The sequence below is a fragment of the Erythranthe guttata genome, chromosome 3, assembly GCF_056151865.1.
Source record: "Erythranthe guttata isolate IM_541 chromosome 3, IM_541, whole genome shotgun sequence".
Classification (NCBI taxonomy): domain Eukaryota; kingdom Viridiplantae; phylum Streptophyta; class Magnoliopsida; order Lamiales; family Phrymaceae; genus Erythranthe; species Erythranthe guttata.
The window spans coordinates 17,547,918-17,569,667 of record NC_142535.1 but is presented as its reverse complement, the minus strand read 5'-3'; the positions used below and the strand labels follow the sequence as shown (position 1 = coordinate 17,569,667).

At 37.3% G+C, this 21,750-nt stretch overlaps 1 long non-coding RNA gene across 1 annotated transcript; it reads right to left on the bottom strand.

Moving 5' to 3' along the window:
• Nucleotides 1-1,245: 1,245 nt before the first annotated feature.
• On the bottom strand, nt 1,246-19,996 carry LOC148771987 (uncharacterized). Its single transcript, XR_016030422.1, has 3 exons — nt 19,967-19,996; nt 2,571-2,697; nt 1,246-1,374 (listed from the first exon to the last, which is right to left on the bottom strand). It is a non-coding gene; the product is annotated as an uncharacterized LOC148771987 (long non-coding RNA).
• Nucleotides 19,997-21,750: the final 1,754 nt, after the last annotated feature.

Sequence of the window (21,750 nt, the reverse complement as noted above, 5' to 3'; positions counted from 1 at the left end):
TATTGGATTGAAAAGAAAACAATCATTATTACGGGGATGTGGTTGAATGCTGTTTGTTATTACCAGCACGTTAGATGTTCGACTGCTGTGTAGTACAGTAATTTTTTGTGTTTCCCATTACACACTTCAATTGGGCTTTTACGGCCCGAATTCGTACCTTTTATTTTATTTTAATATTCTTTATATTTATATTTATATGTGGTAGGTGTAATCTTGATTTAATATTTTAGTTATAATGTATAGTATATTGTGAATTTGTGAGCATAATATTCTATTAGTAATTTTGAATTTATAGGTCGTGATTAATTGTCGTGCCAAGATTGGTGCTTAGATGACATTAATCTTACGTTAATTGTGTGAGTATCTGATTTTTATTTGGTTGAATACATATACATATATGTTCATCAATTAAATGATTCTAGTAAGATGGTATTTCGTTTAATGCATATAAAATTTTGATTGACTATATTATGTTCTTCATAATTTTGTTGAAATCTTCATTTATATATAACCAATTTCTCCTACACGTACATTTTTTTGTTAAAGTCTCAATTTTTTTTTATTTTTTTTTGTGAATTTTGCTCTCGTATTTTCCGAGCTCGTCGAGTACTTAGGCCCTAGGTGTGGTAAACGAGATGAGCCGACTCGTGAATCCATGAGCCAGCTCGAAAAAAGACTCCAACTCGAGCTGGAGCTCGGGTCTTTTCTAAGTTGTTCATGAACGCACGAGCCGGCTCGCCAGCCTTCTTGTTATTTTTTATTTTTATTTTTTATCTATTATTTTTATTTAAGTAATATATAATATAAAAACATATAAAAAAAATTAAAATATATAATTACAGTTCATTATTTATTTTGTAAAAAAATTAAAATATAAATATTTTTTAGTTAAAAAACTAATAATTAAAAAAAAATACTCGATGAGCTCGAGCCTGCCAAAACAGCCGAGCTCGGCTAGATCACACCCATAGTCTTAATGTGTTAAATAGTTTTAATTAAAGACTTTTTATTGGACATGTATTATTTTATAATTTATTTTGGATATTAGCATATCATTTAATATATTAAATTTATATCATATTTAAAAAAACTCTTATGATATATCATATAAGTGTTTGGGGAGGAAATGTTAAATACTGGAAAAGTTAAATACTGGAAAAGTTAAATACCGAAACTGGGCCGGCTTTAATGGGCTAACATTTCCTTGTATTTAGGGCCTTCAGATTTTACTTTATTTTATGGTAGCTGATTGGCTGGTGGAGCGCGTGGAGGGTTGCAGTTCGAATTGTGCTCGCGAAAACCTTTCAGCTTTAGGTAAAGTCGAAGTCTACACTTTGGGCATAATTTCCTGGGTGGGTGGTAATTTCCCATTGTCTAAAAAACAGTATTATAAATATTATAATTTAGTAACGTGAACAATATGTAACTTAACTGAATTTTCTACTACACTAGAAAGGTGTGACGTGCGTTGCACGTCTTTATTAATTTATGTATATATTAAAATATATTGAAATAGTGGAATGTGATTTTATTTAATATTGATATACATAAACTATCATATTTATATTACAATATCTATTTCTTCTTAGTTATTCCAATAATTAGTTATCATCGTCTCGAATATCATATTTGTAGTGATTTTTTTGTTCTTTTTTAAGAGAACATTTTCGATCTTGTGATTACTTTCATTTCGAGCTGTCTCATTTACTCTTGAATGTTTATTATATTTTTCTTATTTTTAGAACAAATGAAAAATAAAATATTAATGAAAAATTGGATGGAGACATGATCATTGTCATGAACCCACGGTTCAAGAGTCAGAATCGACTGGGGTTCACAATTCAAAAGTACAAGACCATTAACCAATCCTTAAAGTTAAGAGTTTGATTATATATATATATATATATATATATATATATATATATATATATATATATATATATATATATATATATATATATATATATATATATATATATATATATATATATATATATATATATATATATATATATATATATATATATATATATATATGGAGACCTGATTATTGTCGTGAACCAACGGTTCACGAGTCAGAATCGACCGGGGTTTACAATTAAAAAATACAAGACCATTAACCAACCCAAGTTAAGAGTTTGATTATGATTCTAAAATGCAATTTCACAATCGAGTGTTGGTTCAACCAACGATTACCGACAGATTTAAGCTTTTGTGGTTACAATTTTCAATGAATCAGATATTATTAATTATTGTATTGCATTAATGAAGAATTTAATTATTACATATTTTACTTAATTGACCTTGAAGTTTCAATTATTTTACGGGGTATTTTTGTCCATACATAAAATGGAAGAAACCACCTAGCATTCACACTTTTATATATAGTATAGATTAACTTAACTGAGAAGTCAACAATCAAACAATTAGAATAATATAGTAGAAAATTCAGTTAAGTTACAGATTGTTCACATTACTAATTTATAAATATTTTTAATTTTGTTTTTTAGACAATGGGGAATTACCACCCACCCGGGAAACTATGCCCTAAGTGCAGACGTCGACTTTACCTAAAGAATAAAGGCTTCCGTGAGCACAAGCAGAACTGCAACCCCCCACGAGCTCCACCTACAAATCAGCCACCACCACCTCCTCCACCCGGGGATCAGGCACCTCCTGCTCAACAAAACTGATCACCTGCAAATTAGAATGAGGTTTTAGTACTTATTCTAATGCTTCTTTTAAAAACATGTTCATACTTACGATGACCGGCTTTTTTGGGATTACGTTGTTAATTTCACGTACTTGTTAGCGTAACAGATTCTGGTGATGCTTTCTTGTTTATAACGGTTTTTGGATGATTGTTAAAATTCTGTCGTGACGATATTAGTTTTTGCATGGTAGTGAATTTTAGTAGGTGTTTTTCTAAATCCAAAACATATTTCTGTAGGTGTTTGTTTATACACTACAGTTTAATTATGTTTTTTAGTACACTGCAGTTTTAGTAGGTGTTTTTCTAAATCCAAAGCATATTTTTGCAAAAAAATCAACATAGAAATAGCCCTAAACTTTCAAAGGGTAAAGTCAAATATAGTTTTCTTCATGTGACACATTTTTTGAAGGGTTCATTAGGATGGAAATATTCGAATTGGGGAAGATCGCAATTTGAACTCATTTGAAATCCGTCTCAATTGCACTCCAAATACAACTTATAAATGAGGCGTGTGGATTTGACATTCCTTGGCAAATCCTTAGAAATCCCTCCTCCAAATCCATCAATCCTAATGTGTATTTTGATAGAGGGATTTAGAGGAAGGATTTCAATTCCATAATAACAAATCCATCAACGATTTGCCAAAGAATTGGATCCAATGAATTTCAAATCCACAACCACTCATTTTAGTTGTATTTGGAGCATTTGATTTGGATTTCATATCATTCCTCCAAATTCTTTCCCAAACCAAATAATTCCATCCAAATGGACCCTTCACAGTAGACACGGCCACGGGCCGGTTTTGGGCCCGGAACCGGCCCGAACCGGCCCGTTGACGGCCCAAACCGGCCCGTTGACCGTGTGAACCGGCCCGGAACCGTGAACCGGCCCGTCCTACCCGGGACGGGCCCGGTTCTTAGATTTGGTGAACCGTGAACCGCCGGGCCGGCCCGGCGGTTCACCCGAATTTAAAAAAAAAAAAAAAAAAAAAAAATTCAAAAAAATTCAAAAAAAAGTGAATAACGGCCGGTTCACCCGGTGAACCGGCCCGGGTGAACCGGCCGTTATTTACTTTTTTTTGAATTTTTTTGAATTTTTTTCCGCCCCAATTTTTCCTATAAATACCCTCACACCCCAATTTTGCTTTTTTTTGAATTTTTTTTGCCCCCAAACCCCCCCAATTTTTCCTATAAATACCCTCACACCCCAATTTTTACTATAATTTACTTATTCATCAAATATTTCAAACTTGTGCTTCTAAATTGATTTTTCATTTATTTCCTTTTCCTTTATCTATTTAAAAGTATTTCTTTTAATTTACTTATTCATTAAATATTTCAAAAAAAAAAAAAAAAAACAAAAAAAAAAAAATTCAAAATTTCCGGGCCGACCCGGAACCGGCCCGGATAGACCCGTGAACCGGCCCGAACCGGCGGGCCGACCCGGCCCGGTGAACCGTGCACGCCACGGGCCGGTTCCGGTTCCGGAAAATGTGAACCGTGAACCGGTCCGAACCGGCCCGGAACCGGCCCGAACCGGCCCGTGGCCGTGTCTACTTCACAGCATATATTTATCTATTTATTTTTCAAATAATTTCAACAGAAAAAATAAAATATTACTACCCTTTCAAAAGATACAGTCAAGTTTTTATATTTATCATTTTTTTTGCCCAAACAACATATTTTTTTTATATTCATGAAACACACAACAGATTTATGGGTTTCAGACAAAAACCACAAAATACTTCTCTTTTCTGATTTGGAATACTAAGTAAAAAAACCAACACAAGTTATATAGGATTTCATAACTTGTTTCAAAAAATTTAAATATATGTTTTCTATATAAAATTGGTGCAATTGGAATAGATCCATAGGGTCATCCAATTTTACACCAATAAAATATTTTTTTTAAATAAAAAACAGGCAAATTGGTGTAATTAACATAGATCCACACATAAGAAGGCATAACACATCTTAAATCTAGGTAGAATCAACCAACATAGCTTTTAAGAAATCTTTGAAATTGTTTTAATTTGAATCGTTTAGGGTTTGAATAAAACCAATCAAATAAGAAACACATATATCATACAAAAAGAAAAGGAATAAAAAACAAGTCAGAGAATGAATAACATACCTTTCGGGTAATTGGCACTTTGCACCCTCGAATTACATAGGTTTGGCACTTTGCACCCTTAAATTGCAAATTTGGCACTTTGCACCCTTTAATTACAAACTTCTTGGCACTTTGCACCCTCATCCACTTTTAGTCCACAAATGTAACGTGCTACCTGTTCGAATAAGGGCAGATTTGTCTTTCTATTATTTCTTAGCTAATTAAAATCGTTTTGCCATTTTTTTTCACTAGTCGTTTCTCTGCCATTTATCTCGTTCTCTTCACGGCAAAAAAACCTAGAATTGTTTTTCTCATCTTCTGCCTCTCTTCTTCAATTCTTTCTTCATGGGTAAACCGAATTCATCGGCCAGTAGTAGTAGTTCCACGTATTGGCACTACGGGGAGTAAATACTTGTTGTGTATTGTGATTGTGGAAATTTTCTTCCTCTAGTAACATGTTGGAACAAGGATAACCCAGGAAGACGATTTCACAAATGTTTGTCATATGGGTATGTGGTAATTCAATTATTTATCTAAATTTCTTTATTTTTTCCGAAATTCGGTTCTTAATTTATAATAAATTATGTTTTTATTTTTAACAAAATTAAGTTCTTATTACTTTATGAATTATTTTCAGATTTCTGGAGGTTGTGGATATTTTAAGTGGTTTGATCCACAAATATGTGAGAGGTCAAGAAAAATAATACCTGGCTTGCTGAAAAAAATTCAAAAGTTTGAAGAAGACTTATGTGCGTACTCTGGCCTATTATATATGGTGTCATAGAAACTTTGGTTTCATCTCAGACTTATGTGCGTACTCTGGCCTTGATCGCTGCTCGATTCATCCAAGAGCCTTCTCCTGGTGGTTCTGACCTCGTCGATAATTCTCGGCGTGCATACACTACTGCCGATGTTGTTGAGATGCTTCGATATCTAATACTAGTTGTACCCGATACTTGTATTGCTTTGGATTGTTTTCCTTTGCCTAGAGTGTGATAAGTCATGTGGTAAGTGATGGAAGTTTTTTTATCCAAAATGGTTGACGAATCTAGGAAAGTGACGTATGGTCAAGTTGAAATTGCTAGTTTGCCTAGAGATAGAAATCAAGAGGTTCAAGCCGAGTCATTGTCCTTCCGAAGTGTTGAGTCATCAAAATACAAAAAACGTGTGGAGATTCTTTCAAGAACAGCCAAACCTAATCACCCTGGTCATAATGTAGCTAAAGCCTTGCAGGTATTGGATCAAGCTCTAATACATGGATATATTGGAGTTTCATACAACTGTATTTTTTATGAATTGTAAGCTACTATTCAAATTTTACAAATTTAATGAATTAACTCATGTTTCGAAAGTTAAAAATGGATTGCAAATTTAGTCGATTCTAAGTTTCATCCTATTGTTATACGTTTTTTATTATGATGAGAACAAAGTGAATGCTTATGCAATGATTTGCTGGTTTGGGCATACTGATCTTAAAAAAAACATCAATGGGTGTGAGCAAGACACATAAACAAGAACAAACATAACAAAACAAAGATCTATTGTCTGTCAAAAACATTAAAATACAATATATTATTTTTTATTTCTACTGTTTTTATGTACCAAAAACCTTAACAAGAGTATACTGCTATTTATTTACAATGTCTTTATATAGCAAAAATATTAAAATAGTATTGATCAAATTCACCAAATTCAACCAAATAACATTTGAAACCAAATTCAATACATTAATTCTTTGAAAATTTAAAGCATAACATACTTCTCAAAATGAAACTGAACCAAAAGTAAACTTTACAAAAACACTGGAATGAGCAAAAAACAAAACCAGACTTCTACAAGCTTCAAAAGCCAACTTATCAAAAATTTCTCAAAAGCTTCATCATCAATCGTACACCCTTGTTACTGTAGAATGATTATCACTTTGTTGCGTTACAAGTCTATTTGACTCCATTCTGTATATCATTGTTGCCACCAAAGATGTAGTTGTTCCAGACGACGATTCCTACAAATAATAATAACATCTCAAAATAATAACATATGATAGTGTATATGATATAAATAACATGTGGTTACTATTAAAATACAATAAAAATAACCTGTGGTAGTGATTCACAACCTCTAACAACAAAATTTGATTTCTCAACATTTCTCTTTACCTACAAAAACATGTTTATCAGCAAACAATAATTAAAATGAGAGACCGAGACAAAAAATAATAGATAAAATTTAATTATTACCGGCAATTTTTGCCTCTTTGTTATTTGACTAGACACGCCTGCACTTGGATTCGTAGATGCCTCTTTACACCCTTTCTTGTTATGTCCTAACTTTCCACATTTTGAGCATGAATATTTGGGACCATTTCTTTTTCCAGTCACTTGTTTTTGGCTTGATTCATCAGATTCTTTCCTTCTAGCATGCTTCAACGGCCTTCCTGCTTTTTTTGGTTTTTCGTACCATGGCACTAATGTATTTAATGTAGAATCAGGCCATTCTTTTTGCCCTTTCAAAGGGTTGAGCATGTGCGAATATGCTTTCAAAAATGTATCATTTCTGTACCAATGCTCAACATAATCCTCAACATTTTCCCTTCTATAAAAGATACAAGCTGTAGCATGAACACAAGGGATTCCAGAGATGTCCCATTTTCTGCAATTGCAAGTTTTTAATGTTAAATCAACAGTCCACTGATCACCAACCCATCCCTTAACTTCAAATTTATCATGACCATTCCACTCTAAGATATACTCGTATGCCTTTTTTTTGTTGTTTTCTAAGGTCCTCTGCACCGACGGGCAAATGTCTCCATTAGATTTTTTCACTTTATCCCTCTGAGAATGAATTATTCTCATCATAATCACCCTGATAATTTCCAACATGGTTATTATAGGTTTATCACGTGCTTTTAGGATAACCTTGTTGAAACTTTCACAGAGATTGTTGAGCAATAAATCACACTTCGGCCAGGTACTAAAGTGAGACTTTGCCCAATGCATTGGAGGTCTTTCTCTTACCCAATCATAAGCAGCTCGATCACATGCTTTCAGTTTTTCCATCTCCCTATTAAAATCCACAACTCTAGTTGTTGAAGCAGCTTTCCAAAGACAATCTTTTGTTAGAGTAGGTGACCAACAAGCCAACTTGTGGCTGTGGTCTTTCGTATTTATTATTGTAATAAACGAACCTTTATTCGTATTAATGATAAAACCCATTGGCATTCTATATCTTTGTCCCTTTGTCACAAGCATAGATATAGTCCTTACAGTTATTACAAGTACTAGTAATTGATCATTAGGATCGTGAGATATTTACTTAAGTATTATAACTGTTAAACCTGTTCCTAGTCGAAGGGTTACGCCACTAATGAGGATATCGGCCTTTCCTATTAAGACTAGCACTTAGTGTATGTGTACTGCATCTCATCAGTAATCGGTATTGTGATATCGGCATGCATAAGTGGGTGCTCGTAAGTTGACGAGTTCACTGAACTCCCTCACCCTAGAAATCTCTAAGTGGTTCCCAATAATTGAGTAGAGATATCTATGGTATAGTTGTACACCATTAGTCCTTATGACCTAGACATCACCGTGACTTCACTAGAGGACCAGCTGTATCGTGACCTGTCCCTGAGTTCCACCGAGGACCATCCCAAGGGCCAGTGTTCGTGCAGTCCGAAATCTAGTGGGAGGTCTGTGCATTGTAGTCGGGGATTCGATCGCTAGAATAGTCTTGGATGTCCTGTGTGTTCTGAAAGTTTGTAATCATTCTAAGTCTCTGGCCAGAGCTGACTAAGTGATGATTAGAGAATTCGATTCTCTAAGTCATGCACGTAAGGATTACAATACTTGGAACGATCGCACCGTCATCGAACATATAAAGAGGTCTCGATGAACCAATGCCTCTAGTTCGATCGGGACATATGAATCGAAGGGACCGTACTGTACGTTAACTATATCTGAAGGTTCTTGCAGGCACTTCATTTGTATCTAGGGAATCATGACGCGTAGTTGCTAGACGCCAATCTTGATTCGTTGGGTGATTGAGGTGAAACGAGCTTCATCTTAATCGTAACTCTAAGGGACGAGTTTTGACCACAAAGAGTTGTGGGCCCACGGCTAGCTTACACCTGAACCATCGAGGGTCACACTGCTCGTGCACATGAGATCTTTGAATAAACGGTCAGAGATAAAATAGTTTATCTTTGCATGATTGGAAGTCAATATGATTGAGTCCAACATTCGTAATTTGGAATTATGAATGAGAATAAGAAAAGAAAAGAATAGGCGAACGTGTTAGTGAACTTTCTAAATCGGGAAGTTTCCAAATTTAGAAAGTCCACTGAACTAGGGTTTCCACTTTTGGAAAGTTGGAAAATAAGAGATGGCACTCGTAATGACGAGGAGATTATAATGATTCCGAAAATGTAATCGTTGCAATTTTTCGGTCATTGAATTGAGAGAGACGAGCAATCAAAGGAACTGACGAACTTAAGCTGTTGGGCCCGGTCCAACTTAAGCCCGCTAGGGTTTTATGCAAGGGACTATAAATACATGATTTATAGGCCTTGCACACACACAACAAACCCTAACCCTAGCAGCCATCCGCCCCTCTCTCTCTCGGCCTCTCTTCCCGCCGCCGTCACCGCCGCCGTCGCCGCCCCGTCGCCGGAATCGGCCACCCGTTGGCCGATATCTTTCGGTATTCTTTTCTCCTTTCTTTTCTTCCGTTAATTCTAACTACTTCGTGTCTAGTGCCACGTTTTAGTAGATCGAAGTATACGAGTTGAAATCCGAGAGGAGGAAGATCGTAGATTGAAGAATCAAGGAGCAACGCACGAGCCGAAGCCGCACGCTGCCCCACGCGCCGCCCCGAAGCCGCGCGTATACCACACGCGCCGCCGTGACCTCACGCGCCGCTGCTGCCGCTGCACCGCTGCTGCCCCGATTCTACGGATTGGTTTCCGTTGCAATCACGACGTGTTAAACGCTCCTACCTCGCGCTTCAAGAGGTAAAAACACGAAACCCTAGTTTCGATTTAATTGTGTTTAAACTATGAATTCATGTTTGCTATCGTATGATTTTATGTGATTATGTGTAATCGATTAAATCGTTGCAAGCATGTTATTTGGTTTAAAACGCGAGCATGTTAATTGATTTAAATTCGGTTAAGTTTATTAGCATGTATGTTGTTTTTAATTTCGCTGGAAGCGCAAAGGTACGCAATTAATTGATTTAATTTGTCGGGCATGTACTTGTGTGATTAAACTCGTTTAATTCGCATAAAAATTTTTGTTTTCCGCTGCGTATGCGTGCCCGAAACCCAACAGTGGTATCAGAGCTCGTTGCGCAATTAATTGCGTTCGTTTTAATATGCATGTTCGATTTATTAAAGTAGTGATTGTCGTATTGTGTAATTGGGAGTTTTCGTAAGTTTAAAATATTTTTGAAATATTGTTTAGAATTTTTCCAGCTTTAAAATTGTTTAAAATTGGAAAATCGGATCTGAAATTATTTTTTAAACATCGGTTTTTAATTGTTCGGATCGAACCGGTCGAACCGGCCGGTTCGATGGTTGTGTGCGGTTTAGTTGACCGAATCCACGTGGATTCGGGTCGGTCAGACCGGTTCCCGGTCTAACTGACCCGGCCCACTGATTTGGGTCAGCTGGACCGGACAGAACCGGACCGCTTCGGTCCGAACCGGTCAGACCGGTTGGGCCGAACCGGTTCACTGAAAAATAAAAAAAAAATAAAAAAAATAAAAAAAATTTATTTCAGATTTCTAAAATTAAACTTAAAACAAATTGATTTTAATTTTTGGAAAATTATTTTCAATTAATCCCAATTAGATAATTGGATCGACAGTCATCTATTTTAGTAAATAGGTGTTAGATTAATTAATTAATTTAAATTGTTAAATTGATTTCAATTAATAGAACACATATATAATATTGATTATAAATTCAACTTAATTAGTAGTACCTCAACATTATTTGAATGATTTATGCTAGTTGAGGTTCTATAATTATTTTGAAAATCCGATAATTAATTAATGTAATTAATTATGAAATTAGGTCGTATGTTCCTCTTAGGACAATATGCGCTTCCATATACCTTTAGAGAACATAGATGTAGGAATCACATAGACCAATCCAAAACCTTCTGATGAGATAAAACATTTTAATAAAAATCCCTCATTCTTAATTCAATTAAGAATCATTTCAAGCTATAAAGAAAAACCCAATCTGTTGAGTTATTTCTTTCCTTCTGCCAACGGTTGGATTATGTGTAGCCCTTTACTATAGTGCAGTAAGCCGTGTTAGCGGGGAGTGCTATGGTAGAGTAAGCTGTAATTCAATTGACATATTGATGAAGGTAGCCATAGAAAAGGGTTATGTTGAATTAACGTGGTCGGCTAGATTAACTAGGGACTGCATTAGTTTGGCATAATCGAGTTCTATGAGCATCTTTGATTGGTAGGTTAGACTTGACACACGACGATTTTGATATTCGCGAGATTAACTTAGGTCATTATCAAGTGTGAGGAAAATTAATTTAGGGTCATATTGTGGATATGATTGATTGTGATCTACCTTTGGGCAAATATAATCGGGCTAGATTAACTACGGGTTATATTTGTCTATTGGACCTAAAGCCCATTAAGAAAAATCAGTTTTCTCGTTTGTCTACTAGAGGGAAGTGGAATTCGATAAAATTAGTGGGAGAACAATTAAATAACATAAGTCCAAACATTTAATTGTAACAATCATTTAACGCGAATCTCTAATAATCCTCTTCTCTAAATGTCTCAGATAATCATGTCTAAGAATCCCATAATGTCAATCCTCGACAATAAACTCAATGGCCCTAATTACCTAGATTGGTTGCGTAGTCTTAAGCTTGTGCTAACTGTTGAGGGGCGTCTCTATGTTTTGAACGAGAGACTTCCCTCCACTATACCTGACACAGCGACTGATGCTGAAAAAGAAACTTATGAAGTTTGGAAGAAAGATGACACTCATGCTAGGTGCTATATGATAGCCGCCATGGAGCCCGCGCTTGCGAGGAAATATGAGTCTCACTTGCATGCTTTCGATATAAAGGCTCATCTCGATAGCATGTATAGTGAGAATATTAGGGCATCGAGGTACGCTGCTACAAAGGAGTTGATCACACCGAGACTGCGCGAAGGGACTTCGGTCCACGAGCACTGTCTCAAAATGATCACTCTCCTTGAAAAGCTAGTGAATCTTGATGTCACCCTCCCGGCCGAGCTCTCGTTGGATTTGATCCTGTTGTCTCTTCCTAGTTCCTATGAATCGTTCATAGTGAACTTCAACATGAACAAACTAGATCCTCCCTTGGATGAGTTAATGAACATGTTGGTCAGCTTCGAGTCCACCATTAAGAAAGAGAAGTCTGTTCTCATTGCTGCTACTTCTGGAAAGAAGAGTTCTTTCCAAAAGAAGAGAAAGGAAAGAGTTCCCTTCCCAAACAGCAAGTTCGAAGTGGGTGAAGGTAGTGGGGGCCCCAAAGCAAAGGTTAGCAAACAAGTTGATGATGCTTGCCATCACTGTGGAAAGAAAGGACATTGGCGCCGCAACTGCAAGGCTTACCTGAAGCAGAAAGGTTCTGAAAAGGGTACGTATTTCATTGACGTAAATTTGTCTGTCAACTCTTCTTCTTTGGTATTGGATACGGGCTGTGGCTCACATTTGTGCAATGATTTGCAGCTAATGACAAGAAGTCGAAGACTTAGAGCGGGTGAGACCTACCTAAGGATGGGGAATGGAGCAAGAGTTGCTGCTGAAGCCATTGGCACAATTTACTTAAATGTTTTGGATTCTAGTTTTCCTATTGTTTTGAACAATTGTTTATTTGTTCCGTCGCTCATTAGAAACCTTATTTCTATTCCTGTATTAGATATTGAAGGTTTTACTTTTGTTTTTGGAAATTCGATTTGCATTATACAAAAGAATGAGAATATGATTTGCAAAGGACGACTATTAAACAACCTGTATGAACTAAATCCAAGTGAAATACCTATTAATGTTATATCAGCAAAACGTAAAGAGATAGATCAAAACCCCGCACAACTTTGGCACGCTAGATTAGGTCATGTCTCTTTAAGAAGGATGAACGATTTTGTTAGTGAAGGATTGTTCTCTTTGGAGGACGTGAAATCACTACAAACTTGTGAATCTTGCCTTAAAGGGAAAATGACCAAGTCACCTACAAAGGGAAAATGGAACGAGCCGAGGGTCTTTTGGATTTGATCCATACAGACGTATGTGGTCCACTAAGTGTTAGTGCGAAGGGTGGATATAACTACTTCGCTACCTTTACCGATGATTATTCTAGGTATGGGTATGTATACTTGATGAAGTACAAGTCTGAAACATTTGAAAGGTTCAAAGATTTTAGACACGAAGTAGAAAAGCAACTCGGACGAAGTATTAAGAAGCTGCGATCCGATCGTGGTGGAGAATACTTGAGCATCGAGTTCATTGACTATCTGAAAGAGAATGGGATACAGTCCCAATGGACTCCACCGGGAACTCCTCAACTTAATGGAGTATCCGAACGTCGGAATCGAACTCTATTAGATATGGTTCGATCCATGATGGGGTTCACAAACTTACCGGCATACTTGTGGGGTCATGCACTCTGTACTGCCACGTATTTGCTGAATAGAGTTAACACTAAAGCAGTCAAATCCACACCTTATGAACTTTGGCATTCCCGAAAACCCAACTACAAACATATTAGGATATGGGGTTGTCCCGCTTATGTGAAGCGGTTAGTGGGAGATAAGTTGGATAGTAAATCCGACTTGTGCTATTTTGTGGGGTATCCCGAAGACTCGATGGGATACGAGTTCTACTATGTCAAAGAAGCAAAGACGTTTGTTTCGAGAAATGCCACCTTTTTGGAAAGGGAGTTTCTATCCGATAGAAAGGGCAGCATGGTGGAACTTGAAGTAGTTCAAGAACCACAAAGCGAAGTTCAAACGCAAGATCAAGTAATCGAACCAATACAACAAACCACTAATATACCTCCTGAACCTACGGTACGTAGATCCGAAAGAGTTCGGAAAATGCCGGATAGGTTATTCCTCCTCGAAAATGATGAAGATCACGTTGACCTTGGGCGAGATCCAAGAACATACAATGAGGCCGTATCGGATGCGGACATGGGACATTGGCTAACTGCCATGAAATCCGAAATGGACTCCATGTACTCCAACAAGGTGTGGACCTTGGTAGATCCACCTAAGGGAATTGTTCCTATAGGCTGCAAGTGGATCTATAAGAAGAAAATTGGAGTGGATGGAAAGGTGTCGACCTATAAAGCTAGATTGGTAGCGAAAGGATACACTCAAAGGCAAGGTGTTGACTATGAGGAAACCTTTTCGCCAGTCGCGATGCTGAAGTCCATTAGGATTTTGCTGGCCATAGCCGCGTGGTATGACTACGAGATATGGCAAATGGATGTGAAGACCGCTTTTCTTAATGGAGATATTGAGGAAGAAATTTACATGGCGCAGCCGGAAGGCTTCATATCTTCTGGAAGTGAGCAAAAGGTTTGCAAGCTCCAGCGATCCATTTATGGATTGAAACAAGCATCCCGTAGTTGGAACATTAGGTTCGACTCAACTATCAAAGAGTTTGATTTTGAGAAGAATCCGGAGGAACCTTGTGTATACAAGAAGGTTAGTGGGAGGGCAGTAATATTTTTAGTGCTTTACGTTGATGACATTCTACTCATTGGGAATGATGTAGGAATGTTGCAGCAAACGAAAGCATGGTTGTCCACACGTTTCTCAATGAAGGATTTGGGAGAAGCATCTTACGTATTGGGAATACGCATCTATAGAGATAGAGCAAGAAAGATGCTTGGTTTATCCCAAGGCCTGTACATAGACACCGTTATGAAACGGTTTAGCATGGAAGAATCCAAGAAGGGATTCTTGCCAATGTCCCATGGGGTTCGTCTCTCGAAATCTATGTGTCCGCAAACACGTAGTGAAATCGAGGAGATGAAAAGGACGCCTTATGCTTCTGCTATAGGAAACATAATGTATGGCATGCTGTGTACAAGACCCGATATTGCATATGCTGTGAGTGTCACAAGCAGATATCAGTCTAACCCCGGCCCGGCTCACTGGAAAGCCGTGAAAGATATCCTCAAGTACTTGCGAAGGACTAAGGATATATTTTTGGTCTATGGGGGTGCCGAGTTGAAATTAGAGGGTTTCACTGACTCTAGTTTTCAATCGGATGTGGACGACTCAAAGTCGAATTCTGGATTTATATTCACGCTTAATGGTGGTGCCGTGTGTTGGAAGAGTTCCAAGCAAAGCACGACGGCCGATTCCACTACCGAAGCGGAATACATTGCAGCGTCTGAAGCTGCAAAAAAAGGGACTTGGATAAGGAAATTCATCCAAGAGTTGGATGTCATTCCTGATGCTAGTGATCCAGTACCATTGTACTGTGATAACACCGGAGCCGTGGCGCAAGCTAAGGAGCCACGATCTCATCAGAAGTCGAAGCATATTCTGAGGAAGTATCACGTGATCCGAGAGATCATTGATAGAGGTGAAGTTAAGGTAGAACGAGTCACCTCGGAAGAGAACGTTGCAGACCCCTTCACGAAGCCTTTACCGAGATCGGTCCATGAGAAACATCGAGAGTCGATGGGATTACGATTCATGGGTAGTTGGCTTTAGGTCAAGTGGGAGATTGTTAGAGTAGGTGACCAACAAGCCAACTTGTGGCTGTGGTCTTTCGTATTTATTATTGTAATAAACGAACCTTTATTCGTATTAATGATAAAACCCATTGGCATTCTATATCTTTGTCCATTTGTCACAAGCATAGATATAGTCCTTACAGTTATTACAAGTACTAGTAATTGATCGTTAGGATCGTGAGATATTTACTTAAGTATTATAACTGTTAAACCTGTTCCTAGTCGAAGGGTTACGCCACTAATGTGGATATCGGCCTTTCCTATTAAGACTAGCACTTAGTGTATGTGTACTGCATCTCATCAGTAAACGGTATTGTGATATCGGCATGCATAAGTGGGTGCTCGTAAGTTGACGAGTTCACTGAACTCCCTCACCCTAGAAATCTCTAAGTGGTTCCCAATAATTGAGTAGAGATATCTATGGTATAGTTGTACACCATTAGTCCTTATGACCTAGACATCACCGTGACTTCACTAGAGGACCAGATGTATCGTGACCTGTCCCTGAGTTCCACCGAGGACCATCCCAAGGGCCAGTGTTCGTGCAGTCCGAAATCTAGTGGGAGGTCTGTGCATTGTAGTCGGGGATTCGATCGCTAGAATAGTCTTGGATGTCCTGTGTGTTCTGAAAGTTTGTAATCATTCTAAGTCTCTGGCAAGAGCTGACTAAGTGATGATTAGAGAATTCGATTCTCTAAGTCATGCACGTAAGGATTACAATACTTGGAACGATCGCACCGTCATCGAACATATAAAGAGGTCTCGATGAACCAATGCCTCTAGTTCGATCGGGACATATGAATCGAAGGGACCGTACTGTACGTTAACTATATCTGAAGGTTCTTGCAGGCACTTCATTTGTATCTAGGGAATCATGACGCGTAGTTGCTAGACGCCAATCTTGATTCGTTGGGTGATTGAGGTGAAACGAGCTTCATCTTAATCGTAACTCTAAGGGACGAGTTTTGACCACAAAGAGTTGTGGGCCCACGGCTAGCTTACACCTGAACCATCGAGGGTCACACTGCTCGTGCACATGAGATCTTTGAATAAACGGTCAGAGATAAAATAGTTTATCTTTGCATGATTGGAAGTCAATATGATTGAGTCCAACATTCGTAATTTGGAATTATGAATGAGAATAAGAAAAGAAAAGAATAGGCGAACGTGTTAGTGAACTTTCTAAATCGGGAAGTTTCCAAATTTAGAAAGTCCACTGAACTAGGGTTTCCACTTTTGGAAAGTTGGAAAATAAGAGATGGCACTCGTAATGACGAGGAGATTATAATGATTCCGAAAATGTAATCGTTGCAATTTTTCGGTCATTGAATTGAGAGAGACGAGCAATCAAAGGAACTGACGAACTTAAGCTGTTGGGCCCGGTCCAACTTAAGCCCGCTAGGGTTTTATGCAAGGGACTATAAATACATGATTTATAGGCCTTGCACACACACAACAAACCCTAACCCTAGCAGCCATCCGCCCCTCTCTCTCTCGGCCTCTCTTCCCGCCGCCGTCACCGCCGCCGTCGCCGCCCCGTCGCCGGAATCGGCCACCCGTTGGCCGATATCTTTCGGTATTCTTTTCTCCTTTCTTTTCTTCCGTTAATTCTAACTACTTCGTGTCTAGTGCCACGTTTTAGTAGATCGAAGTATACGAGTTGAAATCCGAGAGGAGGAAGATCGTAGATTGAAGAATCAAGGAGCAACGCACGAGCCGAAGCCGCACGCTGCCCCACGCGCCGCCCCGAAGCCGCGCGTATACCACACGCGCCGCCGTGACCTCACGCGCCGCTGCTGCCGCTGCACCGCTGCTGCCCCGATTCTACGGATTGGTTTCCGTTGCAATCACGACGTGTTAAACGCTCCTACCTCGCGCTTCAAGAGGTAAAAACACGAAACCCTAGTTTCGATTTAATTGTGTTTAAACTATGAATTCATGTTTGCTATCGTATGATTTTATGTGATTATGTGTAATCGATTAAATCGTTGCAAGCATGTTATTTGGTTTAAAACGCGAGCATGTTAATTGATTTAAATTCGGTTAAGTTTATTAGCATGTATGTTGTTTTTAATTTCGCTGGAAGCGCAAAGGTACGCAATTAATTGATTTAATTTGTCGGGCATGTACTTGTGTGATTAAACTCGTTTAATTCGCATAAAAATTTTTGTTTTCCGCTGCGTATGCGTGCCCGAAACCCAACATCTTTCAGCTGCAAACCCTTGTGCTTTTGCTTGAAATTATTGTACATATGCCTTACACAAAATCTGTGCTCAGAATGTGGTAACAAATCTTCTATTGCTCGGATCAACCCCTTTTGCTTGTCAGAAATGATAGTCCATCCATAGCTGTTTCTCATCTCTAAGTCTTCAATAAGAAGACTCACAAACCACTCCCAAGATTTTCTGTTTTCTTTCAAAACCATAGCATATGCAATAGGATACATACTGTTATTTCCATCTATACCCACTGCACATAACAAAACTCCTCCTCGTGAAGTCTTCAAGTGTGTGCCGTCTAGACCTATAACCGGTCTGCATCCTGCCTTGAACCCTTTCTTTAAGGCCCCCCAACAAATATAAATTCTTTTGAATTGACAAGTCTCAGAAACTGCATCATACTTGCACTTAATCTTTATTGTTGTGTCAGGATTAGTTCTAAAATTTTCCTCACAGTACTGCCACAAATTAGCATATTGCTCCAACTCTGTGCCTTGGTTAAGCTTTGTTGCATGTTTCTTAGCTCTGTACATCTTCCAAATGGATAAAGAAGTGTGATTTTCCATTTGCATTATTTCTTGCATTGAACCAGCAGGCCACTCTGGATTACTTCTGAGGTGGTGTTGATACTTTTTTGCAAGAAATATAGAAGTGCAATGCTTAGAGCTTGGATCCCTGGAACAAGTGTGCTCTCTCTTGATTGACTTGACTTGGAAGGTATTATCAATCTTAGATATAAAAGAGGCATAAATGACCCATCCACATGCACAAATAGCTTGAACTTTGTCACTACAATTCTTCTTGAACAAAATAGGCCTCCCTTGCTTGTTCGAATACTTTCTCACAGCCTCCCTGAAGTCTGTAGCAGTTTTGAAACACAAACCTACCTCAAATTCAAAATATGACTCATCTGCATCATCTTTATATATTTGATACTTTGAATTTTTGGCTTTTGCAGATGAATGACTTTTACTTAAAGACCTAAAATGCTCGGTAGCTTGATATTCAATAATTCCCTTACCTTTATCAAGTTCTTTTACCGATTCATCGTTGATACCAACCCATTCAATCTCTTTATCAATATTCTCATCATACAAGACATCGTCATATTCAAAGTCACTATCTTCAAAGCCATCACTGAACGTAGAATCACTATCATCAGTTTCTTCTCCATTGCTTTCTTCATTTTCATTAGTTTCATAGTCAACTTCCGCGATGTCTGCCGAACTTTCTGTAAAAACACAAAATAAATTAAATATGCATGGCAGGGTCATTTAAATTAAATATGCAGAGCAGTTTAAATCCATGCCTTACTAAATTGTTGGCACACATAAATAGAGTAATATAATAATATTTTTTAACAAAAAAAATTGGTGGGGAATTTTTTTTTTAACAAACTGGTACACACAAGTAGAGAAATATAATAATATTGTTGAACAAAAAACGTGCTGAAAAAAATAATAATTAATGAAAATAAATAAATATATAAAAACTTGTTGTAAAGAAATATATATAAAAACAACTAGTTGAATACGACATTCAAGACATTATAAAAAAAAACTTGCTGTATACAACATTCAAGCTATTATAAAAAAATAATTTGCTGAAATTTATTAAAAAAAAAAAAAAAAAACAACTTGAATATTCAGTTGTTTTGGGTTGGTTGATGCTGTAAGAAATATGCCGTTTTCGCTATTGTAAAATCTTAAACTATAACAATATAATACTTTAGATATGTAAATTTATAAAATTGTATTACCAGGGAATGGAGATTGATAATTCGAAGGTATATCAAATAGCATCTCCTGCTCGATTTCTTGTGTAGATTCTCCAGCCATTCTTGAGTATAGCTAATTGATTAGCGTATTAGGGAAGGGGTTGAAGAGAAGATGCTAGGGTTTTTTTCTTCTCTGTCTTATCGATCAATTTTTTTTACCGAGTGTTTTATCGATGTATTTACCACGTGTACAGGTGTAAAAGGACGAAGTTGCCCCTGTTGAAACCCATTGAACCGGTTGCCCGTTACATTTCTAGCCTAAAAGTGGATGAGGGTGCAAAGTGCCAAGAAGTTTGTAATTAAAGGGTGCAAAGTGCCAAATTTGCAATTTAAGGGTGCAAAATGCCAAACCTATGTAATTCAAGGGTGCAAAGTGCCAATTACCCCATACCTTTCACATATGAAACAACAATTTAGTTTGGTAGAAAAAAATAAGAAATCTGTACTTCTATATGAAAACTGTGCAATTTGACCGATCCATGGATGAGAGATTCAGAATTGATAAGATTGAAATTGAGAGAGAGAGAGAGAGAGATGTAGGGGAGGAGAGAGAGGGGTTGCAAATAAGAGAGAGAGATAAAGATGGAATATATGGAGAGAGAGAGAGATGAAACGTATGTATCGAGGAATACTTAAATTACAAAAAAAACCATGTTGTTTGGGTGATTACAATATCCCCTCTCAACTATAAATTTTCTTCTACATTCACCCTTGCGGTTTCAAATTTAGTGGAATCATCGAGATTATATAGAATATTATCACTTTTGTATCCGTTTTATTCCATTTAAAATTTACACTTTGAAGCAAGATAATCGTAATATGTGTTTTTTAGCTTGTATATATATATATCAGATTGTGGTTCATCAAAAACTGTATTTTTATATTCCACGGAATTTATATGATTGTGAATTTGACAGCTAGGGTGAAAGTCTAAGAAGATTTATAATTATAGGGTAAATGTAAATTATTCAAAATGTAATTTTTTTTTTCTGAAGGTAGTGACTTTTCAAATTACCATACTTCTTAACCTAATTTCGATTTTAACTTTTACTTTATTGGCCCACAATCCAATTTTAACCATTAACTTTTACTTTCTTGGTATTGGCCCACCATCTAATTTCACTCGAGACTCCATATTATCTAAAACACCTTTATACATCCACTATACTCCATATATCCTAATTATAAAAAAATAAATAAAAAAGTACTCCATATACAAAAATACATTAAACAATAAAAACAATAAAAAAAAAAATAGTGGACATCGTCAGGAAACAACTAGACTCGAATTTATAACCCAAGGCCCATTAGTCTCCCTAGTCATCAGGCCCATATGAACTGCCGTATCTTACACGCGCCGCCTCGAAATGCACCGGAAAGCTCCGACGTGGTACCGACGACGACGGCGAGTTCTTGTGAGGTGGAGGTTGCTATGAATGACGTCGCCCGTGTTATGGTGTTGCTCCGCCATAGGGACTTTGCGGGAAAATTACATTTTTCGTCCTCAAACTTTAACCACTTTTTCGAAATTGTCCTTAAACATTTTCGAGTTACAATAGTAGTCCTTAATGATGCCATTTTTCAACAATTTTCGTCCTACCGTTAGTTTCTGCTGTTAGTTTGGATGGAAGTATGATGTGGAAATTATAAATATCATTGTAATTCATACTACATGAATGGTTAACCAACATGGCCACCCGTGTGCTTCTGTTGAGTTCGAGCAAAGCTTCGTCGGATGTTGCCATGCACACTATCACCAGCCACCCAATTATTTTGCGGCAGAACCACCAAAAACACATCCATTTTAACTTTGCAAGAGAATCACCATGCACGCACATGACTCTCAAAATACCCATTTCGAAACCAACCAAGAATTGTGTTGAAGCTATTGTGATAATTTACAAAAAGAGTTAAAGATCTGAACTTAAAAAACACTTGGTCTTTGTTCAATAAGTCTATTCTTGGTTCTCTATCTTTGAAGTGAAATTTATCGTTTGACAATCGTTGAGTAGTTATGTAAAAGAAATAAAAGACACTCACAACACACCACACACCACACACAGCAGACGACACATCACACACCACACACCCACCACACAACACACACCACACACAGACATAACCAACCTTCATAAACAAGATGACAGTGATGTTAGTGAAGAAATACGAAAAAAA